General features: G+C 36.3%; 1 protein-coding gene across 1 annotated transcript in view; it reads left to right on the top strand.

Moving 5' to 3' along the window:
* The window catches only part of LOC128871666 (uncharacterized), a 126655-nt gene that overhangs the window by 87911 nt on the left and 24507 nt on the right, over positions 1-14237 (top strand). The window contains exon 2 of the mRNA XM_054113608.1: positions 1903-1962. The gene's annotated coding sequence lies outside the window, so the exon portion shown is untranslated. The remainder of the gene's footprint in view (positions 1-1902; positions 1963-14237) is intronic.

Here is a 14237-nt window from a genome sequence, read left to right as displayed (position 1 = left end):
AATGCCTCCCAAAAATATCTGCGGTAACGTAGAATCCATTGTCACGGGAACGTACATGACGTGTCTCTCATACAGCGCTATTGTCTTACAGCTGTCAAATGAGAACAGTGAGATTGTTTCATAGAAAAAGGGTAGGGAAAGATTTATGTCAATGGCAGTAGAGCATATCCTGAACTACAATACGTTAATCGATGCGCCATTGATAAAATTGTTTTAGCGTTATAACAAAATATAATAGAAAATTCAGTCAAAATGTCCACGGCGGTCGCCGTAGCCGAATGGGTTGGAGCGAGATTACCATTCGGAATTCACAGAGAGAACGTAGGTTCGAATCTCGGTGAAATACCAAAATTAAGAAAAACATTTTTCTAATAGCGGTCGCCCCTCGGCAGGCAATGGCAAACCCCCGAGTGTATTTCTGGCATGTAAAAGCTCCGCATAAAAATATCTGCCGTTCGGAGTCGGCTTGAAATTGTAGGTCCCTCCATTTGTGGAACAACATCAAGGCGCACACCACAAATAGGAGGAGGAGCTCGGCCAAACACCCAAAAAGGGTGTACCCGCCAATTATATGTTGACAGAATGAATACAAACGCTCCGGCTCTGAAAGTATTCGATGCGGTATCAGCTGGTGACAGCAGAGGAAGAGGAAGGACTCCTCTGCGTTGGAAAGATCAGGTGGAGAAGGACTTGGCTTCACTTGGTGTGTCCAACTGGCGTCGGTTAGCACGAGAAAGAAACGACTGACGCGCTTTGTTAAACTTGGCCAAAATCGCGTAAGCGGTTATAGTGCCAATTAAGAAGAAGAAGATATATATAATATTTACGGCACCTAACCTCCATTTCGGCAATTTTTTGATAATATAAAAATATTAGAACTTATAAACGCTACCGTTTTTTTCGTTAAAATGTCACAATAAGTGAACTTAACAAGTCACCCTATACATAAAGATCCCATTACTAAAATAGCTGTGGAACTGAGTTGCTCACGCTGGGAATAAAAGACAAAATGCCACTTGCCTATCTTTCTTACAGATTTCTCCACAAGCTGCCCCAAATTGCATACATTCGTACTTACTCACTGTGAGGACGAGCCCTTTTTTCCTCTTCTCATTCCATTTGCGGCTCGCTTTTACTGCCTGTTCTTACACATTATTCACACACACTTAAACATATAAACACATTACCTCCTTGGGTAATAAATGCAGCAACTGCAGCCGAACTTTTTGTGAAAAGTTTTCAGCAAAGCAACTTAGCGGTACTTTTTTACCATTTTGTTATTGTAAGCAGCGCTTGGTAAAAGCATAATGGCTGTTTAATATCCTTTCTAGCGTACGCTCTTCAAAAACTAAACTAAATGCAGGTAAATATAGGAGATTTTGGGGTTTGTGGTCTTGTGGGTTTGTGGGGTTGCCATGTTGGTGGAAATTTGTATATTACATGGTTGGCTAACAACGTTTGATGGCGACTCCGTGTCGACAATTTTGCTGGTGCAACGAAAACTGGCATAACAAAGCCAACAACAAGAGCAATCAACTTTTGTAAAATGCACTTCCTTTAATAGTGAAAGTGTTACTTGTGGCCTTGTTGTGGCGGATGGATGGAGCAAAAGCACCTTTGAAAGCTCAAATTGGAATTTTAATTTAAATCAATTATGCGCATAGCAAGCAAGAACAGTTAAATTACCTCTATAATTTACACCATGAGCTTAAGTGATATTTACACCAACCAACATATACCAGTGATTTTGGTTGTTTCTAAAATGAATATTTAATTACGCGAAGAAAAGTTTATAAATCTACAATTTAAATTTGAAAATTTAAACCACTTTTTATTCAAATTAAATCATTATTTGATTAAATTCTCTTTCTAACTAAAAATAATTTTCAATTAATTTTTCAGATTTTTTAAGAACTGTGTTTAGGAAGTGTTGTACCCACACGCACTAATGCAGACGATATGGTAAGTTTACATTAATTTGTTTATATCCTTTTATATGTATTTGTACTGTAGCTTCCATAGTGCTTGAGTTGCTCGGATATCAATAAGTAATTTTGTCATATCTTAAATGAAATTGAGGTACTTTTCTGCTAATTCTTCCTTCCCAAGTTTTCGTTTAATTCTACGACGAATATCGTATAGTATCACAGGTCGGTGGTGGTGTGCAATTACCTACCTTCCGCGACCGCACCGCTTAAGCGCATTTGGCTGAGTCCAACAAAGCCTGCCAGTCTTTCTTTCTCGTGCTAACCGGCGCCACTCGGACACATCAAGTGAAGTCAAATCCTTCTCACATGATCTCTCCGCTACTTCTGCTATCGGTGTTAATGCTGGTTCGTAAACAAAAAAGGTCTCTTATAACTAAAGAATCATAACGAATGCGAGCTTAACGGTAACAAACGCAAGTGTTTGTTTAAACGCCAGAAATAAAAGCACGGGTGTTAAGACCGATAAAGCAATATCATCGACATACGCCAGCAATTGCACGCTGCGGGGGGAAAAAATAAAAAGAGAACTACGCCAAATAAGTATCCTTAAAACACGAAATTATGTTCTAAAAATGAAAATTATGCTGCTTCTTTGTAGATATGGAAAATCATGCATTTATGTATAGCAAAATATTCCGAAATATGCTTTGTCATAAATATGTTTTGACATAAACGAATCGTTTTGACATAATCATCGAAAGTGTTTTCTTGTGATAAATTATTAAAAGCTGAAATTCGGTTAATCTTAAATTGATAAAATTAATAAAAAAAGTTATATGACTTTGGAGGATCGTCCTCTTCATGCTTATTCCCCTATAACCCCTTCGTTCCATAGTCCGTTTCAATACTAGTTTTCATTATTTTTCCTTTACAAATTCCTACAATTCCGTACAAATTTGCTCAGCGAGGGGAAGTGAAAATATGAAATAAAAATATATATGTATGTGTCTACAATTATAACGCTTCCTCAGACTGAGTGATTTACATCTTTCTCAGAGTTTCTTCTTATTTCGTAACCCACAGCAGAGTTTTGCGAAAAGTACATCGTGAGATCAAAACGAACTCAACACAATATTCCACTTCACCTTCTCTATAATGTACTTCCAGCTAAATAATGACTAAATAATAACTGACATAAACGATATATAATACTATATATTAGCCTCAAGATAAAATGGAAAGAAAAGGAAGTTTTTTCATGGCAGTAACTTGATATCACACGATATTGAAGGCCAATCTAATAGTACGAGACGAGAGACAAATTGCTCACCGAAACGACGGCGCAGTAAATCCATTGTTTCACGGGCTGTATGGCAAGTAGAGAATATTGTGGAGTTCACTGGCTCCAATTTCCGGCATCAAAAAGGCGTTCGCCTTTAACTGAAACTTTGGCGCTAACCTCGATTTTGAAGAAATATGGGTCGTTGATTCCTCCTGCGAATAAGCCGCATCAAATGGTTGTTTTCAATAACTGTAATGGCTGGTCTTGAATGGCTTTAGGTTGCTCTTTAGCCCAAATATGGAAATTTTGCTAAGGCGTAGCTATCAAACCAAAAATGAGCCTCATCATTGAACACCATAAGTTGGCCTGAGTGCGCGATGAACACTTTTCACAGAGCGTCGATTTCGTAATGCAAACGTTGTGGAGGTAAGTCTTTCCATGATAATGTCAATGAATACTAAAAAAATGGTGTATTTAGTTTGACAGTAGTCATGCGTGATCTGTCAAAAAAACCTTTTGGAAAAAGAACCTCCAATGATGCTAATAATGCTAATTTTAAGATAACAAATTTAGGGAGAGATTCATGATATAATTCTCGAGTACATTAGATGACATAAAATAACATTAGGTTATTCTAAAATTCATGAGATATTTTCTCAAACCGAATTGACGCTTCAATCAATTTTATATTTTCGAAAGTAACTTTGAAAGACACTTTAAATTAACTAACGGATGGATATCTGATGACAAATACCGCTCATTCTCTTGTTACTGCGATCCCAACGTTTTACAAGACTGCCCGAAATTCTCCACATACCTATATAAAACAAATTTTTGGCAATTCCAACCCCATGCCATACCTTTCCATCCCCTCGATTAATTACATTTCCCTAGTTATTAAATTCCTTAGAATATAATGTAGCGCAAATTATTATATTGGTTTAGAGAAAAATAAATCCATTATTTTCTCAGTAGATTGCTGTAGTGATCGATATCTCGTAGAATACAATTTAAAGTTTATGCTTGCTGTCAAGGTGACATTTCATACTAAAAAAAAGCTTTGATTTTAAATTCGCTCAGAATTACTGGGTGTTAACAATGGAAGTCAACAAAAAGAAAATTCGGTACATTTCACAGTTTTTCTTTGATAAAGGCGAAAATGCAATCAAGGCCACTGAAATTGTGAATGGTACATATTTATAGCAAGGCGTATAGAGTATCTCAGGTGGCGCCATTAAAAACCAGTTACTTTTTTTCGCGATTTTGACAAGTCTGACGTCAGCTCAGTTCGCAATACAAAACAAACAAACAAAACAATCAAAAGTAGGAAAAATTACATGTTTGTGAAAATTCAGGGAATTAATATTGTGAGATTTCAACTAATCAAACTAATGAAAACGAAGTGCCGTGCGTTCAATTGTGAAAGCACAAATTAATATAAAGCCTCCAAATACAGATTTTTACATTTTTATGTGGAACTCTGCGTGGCTAGAAAGTATGTGGGTGTGCGAACAATTTCTTGTGTTTCGTTGCCTCCATTGCTTTCGCCTACTTTTCTTCTTCACAAACAAGTAATTCCCCTTCCTTTTGCTTGCTTATTCAACCGCTCTTACGACACGGCGAATTCGGAAGGCGCAATCTGTTTCTCTATCATTCTTGGTGCTGATACCGTAACGGCAAATTACGTGCAATATTGGTTTCATCGATTCTATTCAGGTATTTTTGATGTTAAAGAAAATGTCGATATAATCACAGAAATAAACGAAGTTGACCGGCATGTTAATAGTCGGAACATCGCCCAGGAGATAAATATCGACCATAAAACAGTTTTAAACCTTTTTTGCAGATTTTTACGGGAATATAATGAATTTCTTTTTCTCCAAACTATAACCATTGCTTTGGGTTCCTGAAAAACTATATAGAAGCACTAGAAACAGCGGCATGATAGTAGTGTGAAGTGCATATGAGTTCATAGGCTTTCATTTCCTTCTGCAATTAATAGCAGGGCTGAAAAAACGGCATTCTTTCGTACAATATTATCTAGCCAGTGGAGGAGGCAATAATATTTATTCGCTACATTGTGTATATGTTCCTGCAAAGCTCTTACAGCTTGTCTTTCAATACTGTCGTTAACACCAAAAACATTTTTCGCTCGAATGCTTCAAGGTCCTCCTCATTGGACTTTGCTATCGCTCAATTTTTTGTTAAGATGGAAGTGATGGTTTTTGTTTATCTGGAGAGATTTTGATTGTCGTTTTGTTTATCAGTTAACCGTGCTAATGCAGCTTTCTAAATAAAGAAGTACTCCAATAGTTTAAAATATAACTGTGACCCGAGTGCCGAGAACGACGTACTTTGTAATGATGAAAATGGCCTTGAGATTGGGCCAATAGTTTTTCAACCAGATTACCACTTTAATTTGGCCTCACAGTTGAGATAATTATAATTACCATTTTTCTGTTTCTAACAACAGTTAATTGCTAAAGAATTATTTAATTACTACTAAATAGGAGAGTGAAGTATTTGTGTAGAGAAAAAAGGTTGCACTGTATTTGCGTATAATTTTGTGGGAACTTTCAAAAGTCTGCTCACAATTAGACGCTTTTAAGTGTTGGGTAAAAATTGCGACGCCAGGAAAATTACATGAAAGCGTGAGAATGTGACTTGGGAAAGTGAAGTAGATATACACATATACTTATATAGTATATAAATATAGTATATGTGGGTATAATTGTATAAATATAAGACATATTGCATTTTAGTAAGCCAATTATGAATGGAATATTAGTTTCCTTTAGCAAAATGAAAAGCACGCAGGACAACAAAAGTTACGTAATAGTCATAAAAGCGCGTATGCGAGTACATACAGTTTGTCAAGAAAGTATATATTTTGTAAGTGGAGGTTTTACGTTTTCTCTTGTAATTTGTAGATTTATTTAAAAGTATTATTGCGTCACACCGGCAAGGTTTTATTACAAGTAGGTTTAAAATTTCTAATCTAAGTGTTCATTTTTTCTAAATGCAGTGCATCAAATCTATTTCATCTACACAACCATACCAAATTGACTCTTACACACCTCTGCAATATGGCATTCGATTTCGTTCAAATTTTGCACGTGGGCTAAATCCATGATCAAACTAACGGAAATGGGGTGAAAAGATGTTTGATTTTTTTCATAGAAGTTGTGGAGGTGTCAAAAATCAAAAGATCCTAAGCAGATAATTCCGAAGGAGTGTGCTTTAGTTTTTGCAAGCATTTGATACCCCCATTGGGTCAGGCTATAATTTACATACAGCCTGTTTTTTTAGAAACTGTGAAACACTCTGTACTTACCACTAACTTTATTCTTCAATAAACTTCTTGAAGCCTTCAACAAACTTCCTCACCTAAATAGAAATCAGGTTTGAGAAATCGAGTAGAAAACTGCAAGCATTTGATATCCCCATTCGGTCAGGCTATGATTTACATACAGCCTGTTTTTTTAGAAACTGTGAAACACTCTGTACTTACCACTAACTTTAATCTCCAACAAACTTCTTGAAGCCTTCAACAAACTTCCTCACCTAAATAGAAATCAGGTTTGAGAAATCGAGTAGAAAACTGCAGGCCAATCGTAAAACTCTCAATAATACCGAAATTATGGGATAAATCAGTTAATGATTACATATAATCTGCAATCAAAGAACATATTTTCACACAGCAACATGGCTTTTATCCTAGATCTACTTGTACGAACCTCGCGATTTTCCCTCTTTGTACTAAACACAATAGAGAATTAGTTTCAGGTGAATGCTCAGTGTATGATTTCGTCGAGGCTTTTCATAGCATAAAATGCTATTCGCCAAGTTAGGAAGAGTTGAAGTTCACTATTTTGCTGTTAACCGGCCTGAATCATATCCGAAGAACAGAAAGCAGGTTATTATGAATTTGTTGACACATTGCCACTAAACGTATCTATTCATGCTTAGTAGGTGTGTTCTAAAAGTATCGCGAATTTTGTGTTTTTTCAAAAATTATTTATTTATTCATTAGTATCAATTTTGTCCCCTTCAAAGTAATCCCCATGAGCTTTTATGTACTTCTGCCAACGTTTTTTCCAATCTTCGAAGCACTTCAAAAAATAAATTTTTTTTGTCTTGTTCAAGCTCCTCCTTCAATGCCGTCTTTATCTCGTCAATCGTAGCGTAGCGTCGTCCTTTCATGGACCTATTCAGTTTCGGGAAAAAGAAAAAGTCACAGGAGGCCAGATCTGGGGAATACGGTGGCTGTGGCATTATTAGTGTGTTGTTTTTGGCCAAAAAGTCGCGCACAAGCAACGATGCGTGAGCAGGGGTGTTATCGTGATGCAAGATCCGATTTTTGTTCTTCCACAAATCCGGGCATTTCTGGTTGATTACTTCACGCGAATTGCGCATAACTTACAGGTAATATTCCTTATTGACTGTTTTACCCTGTGGCAAGAACTCATGATGCACAACACCCTTGCAATCGAAGAAAACGGTAAGCAAAACTTTTACATTCGACCGATCTTGGCGCGCTTTTTTCGGTCTTGGTTCGTGTGGCAGCTTCCATTGAGATGATTGAGCTTTGGTTTCCATGTCACAACCATAAACCCACGATTCGTTACCAGTTATGACCCTCTGGAGCAATTTTGGGTCGCGAAATGGAAATGCTCGAAAAGAATGCCACGGTCAACAAGCAGCTCTACATTGCGCAGCATGAATGAGGCTATTTGACTGAAAAGACCTTTCGACATAGTCAAACCATTCTCCTTCCCGACAACGTCAGTCCCCATGTTACACAAGTCGTTAAACGCACTCCAAGAGCTCAAATGGGACATCCTTCAGTACCTGCCGTATTCTTCGGACCTTGCACCGACTGATTACCATCTTTCTCGTTCATTGTCAAACCATATGAAAGGCGTTACCTTCGATAACAAGGAGGTCGTTAAAAACTGGCTCAATAACTTCTTTAACACCAGAAACCGTGATTTTTGGCGCAACGTCATCAACAAATTAGTCGAGTGGTGGGAAGAGCTTATTAACGGCGAATATATAATTGATTAACTTATTGATATAATTATTGTTTTTTGTTTAAATAAAAGTCTTCGGTAGAAATGCCACGAACTTATTCCCCAACCTAATACAATCAACTTGGAGCCCAGATAAAAACGTGCCAATGCAGTATTCGCTAAAGATCGATAGGGCGTAAACCGTCTAGCGACAAAGTACTGCTGGCCTCTTTCATTATGCTCTCGAACAGTTTAGAAGCTGTAGACAGCTTGAAAATTGAGCCATAGTAATACTTTTGGTCACTTTTGAAAATTGGGGTAATTAGTGTTAATTTCCAGGTATCCAGAAATACTCCTACATTTAGTGATGTGTTGAAAATAAATTTTAGCGCTGATATTAGTGCTATGCATTTTGTAGATGGGTGGGACAAAGTCCATAAATCTCAGGCTGTGTAGGGAGTTTTAAAAAATTAATGTAACGAACTATTTCATCAGAGGTAAGACTTAAAGATCCAAAGTTTAGTGATGAAGGTTGGGTATTGAGCAAAGAAGAGCCATTAGAAAAATTCTATTTGAAAAAATCGGCAAATAAATTGGTGGCTTCTAAAGGTGCCTAGAAAGCTTTTCCCCAAGACAAACTGCCGAAAGAACACCTACTCTGGGCTTGGTTGATTTAATGCACTGTCAGAAAGTTTTTGGATTTGATTTTTTGTTTGATTCTGCACTGAATATGTAGTTTCTAAAAGAAAGCAGTTGAATTTTTTCAACAGTTGCAGATACTTAATTAATTAGGGTATCTATGTAAGTATATCTACTATGCCGCTTTTGTGTGAATATCTATGTCTGCACTAGATAATATACTTACCTTATCATTATTGGAAACCGAAGCAGTTGATGAAGAAGTATGTGTCCGATCATAAGTTTCAAAGTTCTGAAAAAGCTACTCAGTTTTCTACCTCTAAATCGATTCCCAGTATTTCAATTTGTTTACTTCCACAGTAAGCTAGCAGAAGAAACCTTGTAAAATTACTGGAAAATTTAAACAACTGTTTGCTGCAGTTAAATCGTACTTATATGTAAGATGGTTCTAACTGGTTCTATCTACCAGTGCACGTGCAGATGACGGTGGTGTCGATTAGGGTGAATATCTAATCGAAAGTTATTGACTTCCTAATCCAGCTGTTAGAGAATCCCTAGAGACAAAACCCTTCAAACAATAAGCTATGCAAAATATGTATATGTACATATATGTAGAGAAAAATAAGACGAAATGTGAGCACAGCCAGAATTCTTACAAGCAACTTAAAGCAAGGCCATGTTTACTATGAAACAACAATAAATCTTCTCAAAATAAATTAGTGCACATTATGAATTGTCCGTAACCAACTGCTGCTTTCAGCGGGAAATATGGAAGGGCGGTTATCGTTGGCCGGAATGTAGAAAGATAAACCACTCGCTTATAGAAGTGATGATCTACTACACAAATGTACAGTGAAGTTCAAAAAAAAGTGTACACCATATATTGACAAATTTTTACTATTTTTTATTTAATTTTTAATTTCAATTATTTATTTACAAAAATACAGTTCATGCTACAACAAAAGCCATATAAATCAAAAATCAAATTTTGTATAAAATTTGTAAGAATTCGGCAAATTTTCATCAAAATTTCCAAACTTTTACTCAGAATTTTTAGAAAAATTTCGGGAATGTAGCTTTGTAGATATGTAAATTTGATATAATAAAGAGCAAGTTTCAAGTGGTTAAAAAATTACGTTAATTTTTTGAAATTTTTTTCTTCCATATAAAGACAAATGTGGATTAAGAGTTAAATGGAGAAAATGCACAAACTGCGACCAAAAAAATTCTCAAAAATCAGTGTGATTTCGGGCTACTTGAAGCTTGCACCTTGCTGAGCTAAAATTTAATGAGCTATAAAATTGCATACTCGAAATTTTTTCAGAAACTCCGACTGAAAAGTTTCAAAATTTGAAGAAAATTTGCCGAATTCTTACAAATGTTGTACAGAAATTTTTGCTTGAAATGGTTTTTGTTCTACTATGACCTGTGTTTTTATAAATATAAGTAAATAAGTAGTCAAAACTTGTCAATTTAAGGTGTACACTTTCTTTTGTCGTTGGCTGTAGAACTATAGATTGAAGCGATTTTCGGCAGTATGCTTGTGGAAAAATTTTGTTGATATACTTCTGTAATGGTGTGTGTAAAATTTCGTTATAATTTTGTACCAATTTTTCACAAAATTGCGTCTTGTTTTTTATAGTACAAACACGCATACACTAACATTCCATATACGCAAATTTAATTTGAGTAGCATTTTGTGATTTTGTCCAAAAAAGTTGCGCCAAATAGAAAAAATAAGTAAATACACTTTAAGCTTGGGCTGTGCTTCAGACTGAGTTTCAGTGTAGGCACTAAAATAGGCTAAAAGCCAAAAGCAGTGCAATGAAACGTTGGCGGAGCCAGCTGGCAACATCAGCGAAAATTCTGGCCATTCATTCGTTGTGCGTTCGCCCACACACACACACACACACACACATACTGCTACGGTTTGGCAACACTTTCAAGCCGTCCCATTTGCTTACCATTATCTAGCCCCCTTATATGCCCCACTTCTGCTCTTTTCCTGCTCTGCTATTATGTCACGTTGTTGCGGTTGATTTATGCAGTGCAAACGCCAGTGCAATGTTCTATATTACTGCTGCTGTTGGCAACAGCGCTAAGAGTGTGGAAGCTCTCCACTCTCATATGAATATACCAGCATAAAGGACTGAAAGTGCCACTGCGAACGCTGTTGACCGCCCGCTAGTCAAGGCATGATATATATTCGCATTTACAGAAAAGCAATATATGTATTTAGATCAAAAGAAAGCAAGCGAGAGGAGGTGGAAGTCGTGGCAAAGGAAGCGAATGTTGGCGCGATGCAAAGCGCCGATACACAGGGATGTTGTTGGCCCCTTTCAATGGGCTTAATTTTTTTTCTTTTTGGTTTCTGTGTGTGTGATTAAGTTACAAATATTCTTCCTTTGCATAAAAAAGGCGTTCTAGCATTTTTCGGTTCTTTTATTTCAGGAAATATTTTTTTTATGCCTTGGTATACAATTAAGCCTTGAGGAAATTTTATGGCCATAAAAAGGAAATGTGTGGTGGAAAATTGAATATAAATAATTTTGTGAAAGAAGCTCGCGGCTTGGTGTTTTTCTCATTTGCGCAATATCAGTTAGTACTTACTGAAAATTTCACTTTATGAATTTAGCATTACACAGGGTGACTCATCTAGTGCTTCGAGCTTGATTCGGTTATAAATAAAGTACATATTAACATTTTTTCGTGATTAGAAATAGTAAACCTTGCCACTGAATATGGGACGCAATTTCATTTAACTGAATTGGCTGGTTTTATAGAAGCCTATTTTTAAAACACAATTTTTCGTACGATTTCGGAAGTTTTGGATAGTCCAAATTTTTAATTGCTCAAGCCGAAAAATGGGTTGGAAAGGGCGAAGTAAACAAATTTCATAGCTGAAATAAAGGTAGTTTTATAAATATGAATTGAAAACGCTTTTATTTTTTTAGGCTTATAGGTATTATGGAGGCTGCTGGGCGGCTCACAGGTTGGGAATAGTAATACGACGTGCAGATATGAGGGGTAGCTTTGAAGAAGTATTTATTTACAAATAAGCAGTCGCGCACAGGCATCGGGTAGGAATAATGGATGTGGGTGGTCTTGCCTTGTGGGGTATGGCAAGTCTTTCAAAAAATCCGCAGTGGTAGATAATTCCTACTGACAAGCCAAACAAATGTCGCCTTCTATTAAGCATTCTGCTCTGAATCCATATCGCAGCGTCTGTCTGCATGTGAGAAGCGGCTCAAACAACGATAGCTTCGTAGAGAGCGGTTGCCTCTTGGAAATGCTATTCCTCGCAAGCTATACCTAAGGTGGCAGCCCCACCACAATGGTAGGGATGCTAGGCTATAACCTATTACTCCGTTATCACATTGTTGCTGAAAACAGCATAGTGCCACAGTGATTTGGCGCGACAGCAATTAATTATCATCATCATCATAGGCACATACAGTTTGAGCCAAGATACAGACAAGAAGGCAATTCTACTCAATGACATTAGCGCCACGTTAGCCATTTGAATTTCGCTGGAACTGTGCTGTGGCGTCTTCTTTGAAATATGTATACCTAGCTGATTGCAAATTGTAAGTAATTTTTTTAAATGTTTTCATTTCAATTCGAATTATATTGTATCAAATAATAAAAAGATACAAAATGAGTTGCTCATTTACAAGCTGCAGAATTTAAAAAAAAAACTGGTAAAATAAATTTTCAATTACCATTTTCAAATTTTTTTAGCTAATAATATTGTCGGAACACTGTTAATAATTAAAAATTCTTGTTTTGTTTTTACACACAGTGCTTGAATATTCAATTACCTTTCCATTTCCAACCTAGAAATTAATCTTTTGTAATAGCTCACCAATTTGCGCTTAGCTTGTCATTGTTAATATTATTCATTTATGGAAACAACAATAAAATAATTTAAATCGCTTTCTTTAAACTGTTAAATGTTAAAAAAGAAGTTAAGAACTAAAAAGAACTGTTCCAAATTTGAAAGGGTTACAAAAAGTGCGGGGGGCTAAAACAAAATTTTGGAGATATTTAAAAAAAGAAGATCTAAATCTAGTCCCGAAATTACCAAAATATTGGTCAATAAATACCCTAACAACGCAACGTAGCGTTATATAGCAAGTTTTTTTTGGATTATCCAGTTCGATTCCCACTGCCACGACCCGCATCATTTGTGCATATGCGTGTTGGTAGCACTGATATAAAAATTGTACTATATTTAAAAAAAAACATAAACATTTCGATACATTCTCCTATAAGAATTATTGTTGGAAATGCATTCGGAACACATAAAAACAGATTCAGGCACCGACTTTCAAGGGAAATACAAACTTCGACTCAATCTTACAATAAAATATTTACATTCTGTTAAAAGAGTACCGCGAGTTGTTCAATAAAACGCAAAAAAATTGTTTAGTCATTAAAATTTATGTTTTCATATTCAAAATAGGCTCCATTCGAAGCAATACACATATGCCAACGATTAGTCCAGTCGTCAAAGCACCTTTTAAACGCGTTTGAAGAGATCTTCTTCAAAACCTTCAGTGAATTCTCCTTAATGATCTCTATCGACTCAAAGCGGCATCCGCGGAGTGGCAATTTAAGTTTTGGTGAAAGAAAAAGTCATAGGGGCCTAAATCCGGTGGCTGTTCGATGATATTTGTCGAGTTTTTTGTCAAAAAAGTGTTCTTAATATGAGCCTTGTGAGACGATGCGTTATCATGGTGCAAGATCCATGAGTTTTCTTTCCACAAATTGGGCTGATCCTACGCACATGATCTCTCAAATGTCGCATAACTTAATTTTTTTTTGTATTTACCGTAGAACCATTTGGAATGAATTCCGAATGCACAACACCATGATAATCAAAGAAAACGAGTAGCATGACTTTCACTTTTAAACTACTTTGACGTGGTTTTTTTGGTTTCGGCTCAAGTGGATAGCGCCATTCAGCCGTCTGTTGACTGGTTTGCATGTTAAACTCATATACCCACGTCTCATATCCTGTCATGATGCGCTGGATAAATATTGGGTCCGAATTCATTTGCTCAAGCATACCTTCAGCCACCATCTTCCGATGAATTTTTTGAAAGAAATTCAACTCTCTTGAAACGAGTGGAGCAGCCATGCATCTCATGCCCAATTGATGGTGTAAAATGTTGCGAATTGACAGAATTGAAGATGAAAAATTAGTAGAAGAAAAACTAGAGAAAGTACTCAAGAGTCTCCTTCTCTGAAAGGTCCCCACAACTCCTGCAATGGGGATAGATTTTGTTACTTAAATTTTAATTTCATGTAAACGGTTATCTGTGTAATTGTGAAACTAATTGAAAGTTAACCGCAAGTATCGTCGAATTCGTT

Source organism: Anastrepha ludens, chromosome 2 (assembly GCF_028408465.1).
Source record: "Anastrepha ludens isolate Willacy chromosome 2, idAnaLude1.1, whole genome shotgun sequence".
In the NCBI taxonomy this organism is placed as follows: domain Eukaryota; kingdom Metazoa; phylum Arthropoda; class Insecta; order Diptera; family Tephritidae; genus Anastrepha; species Anastrepha ludens.
This window is presented reverse-complemented; position numbering and strand designations above follow the sequence as displayed.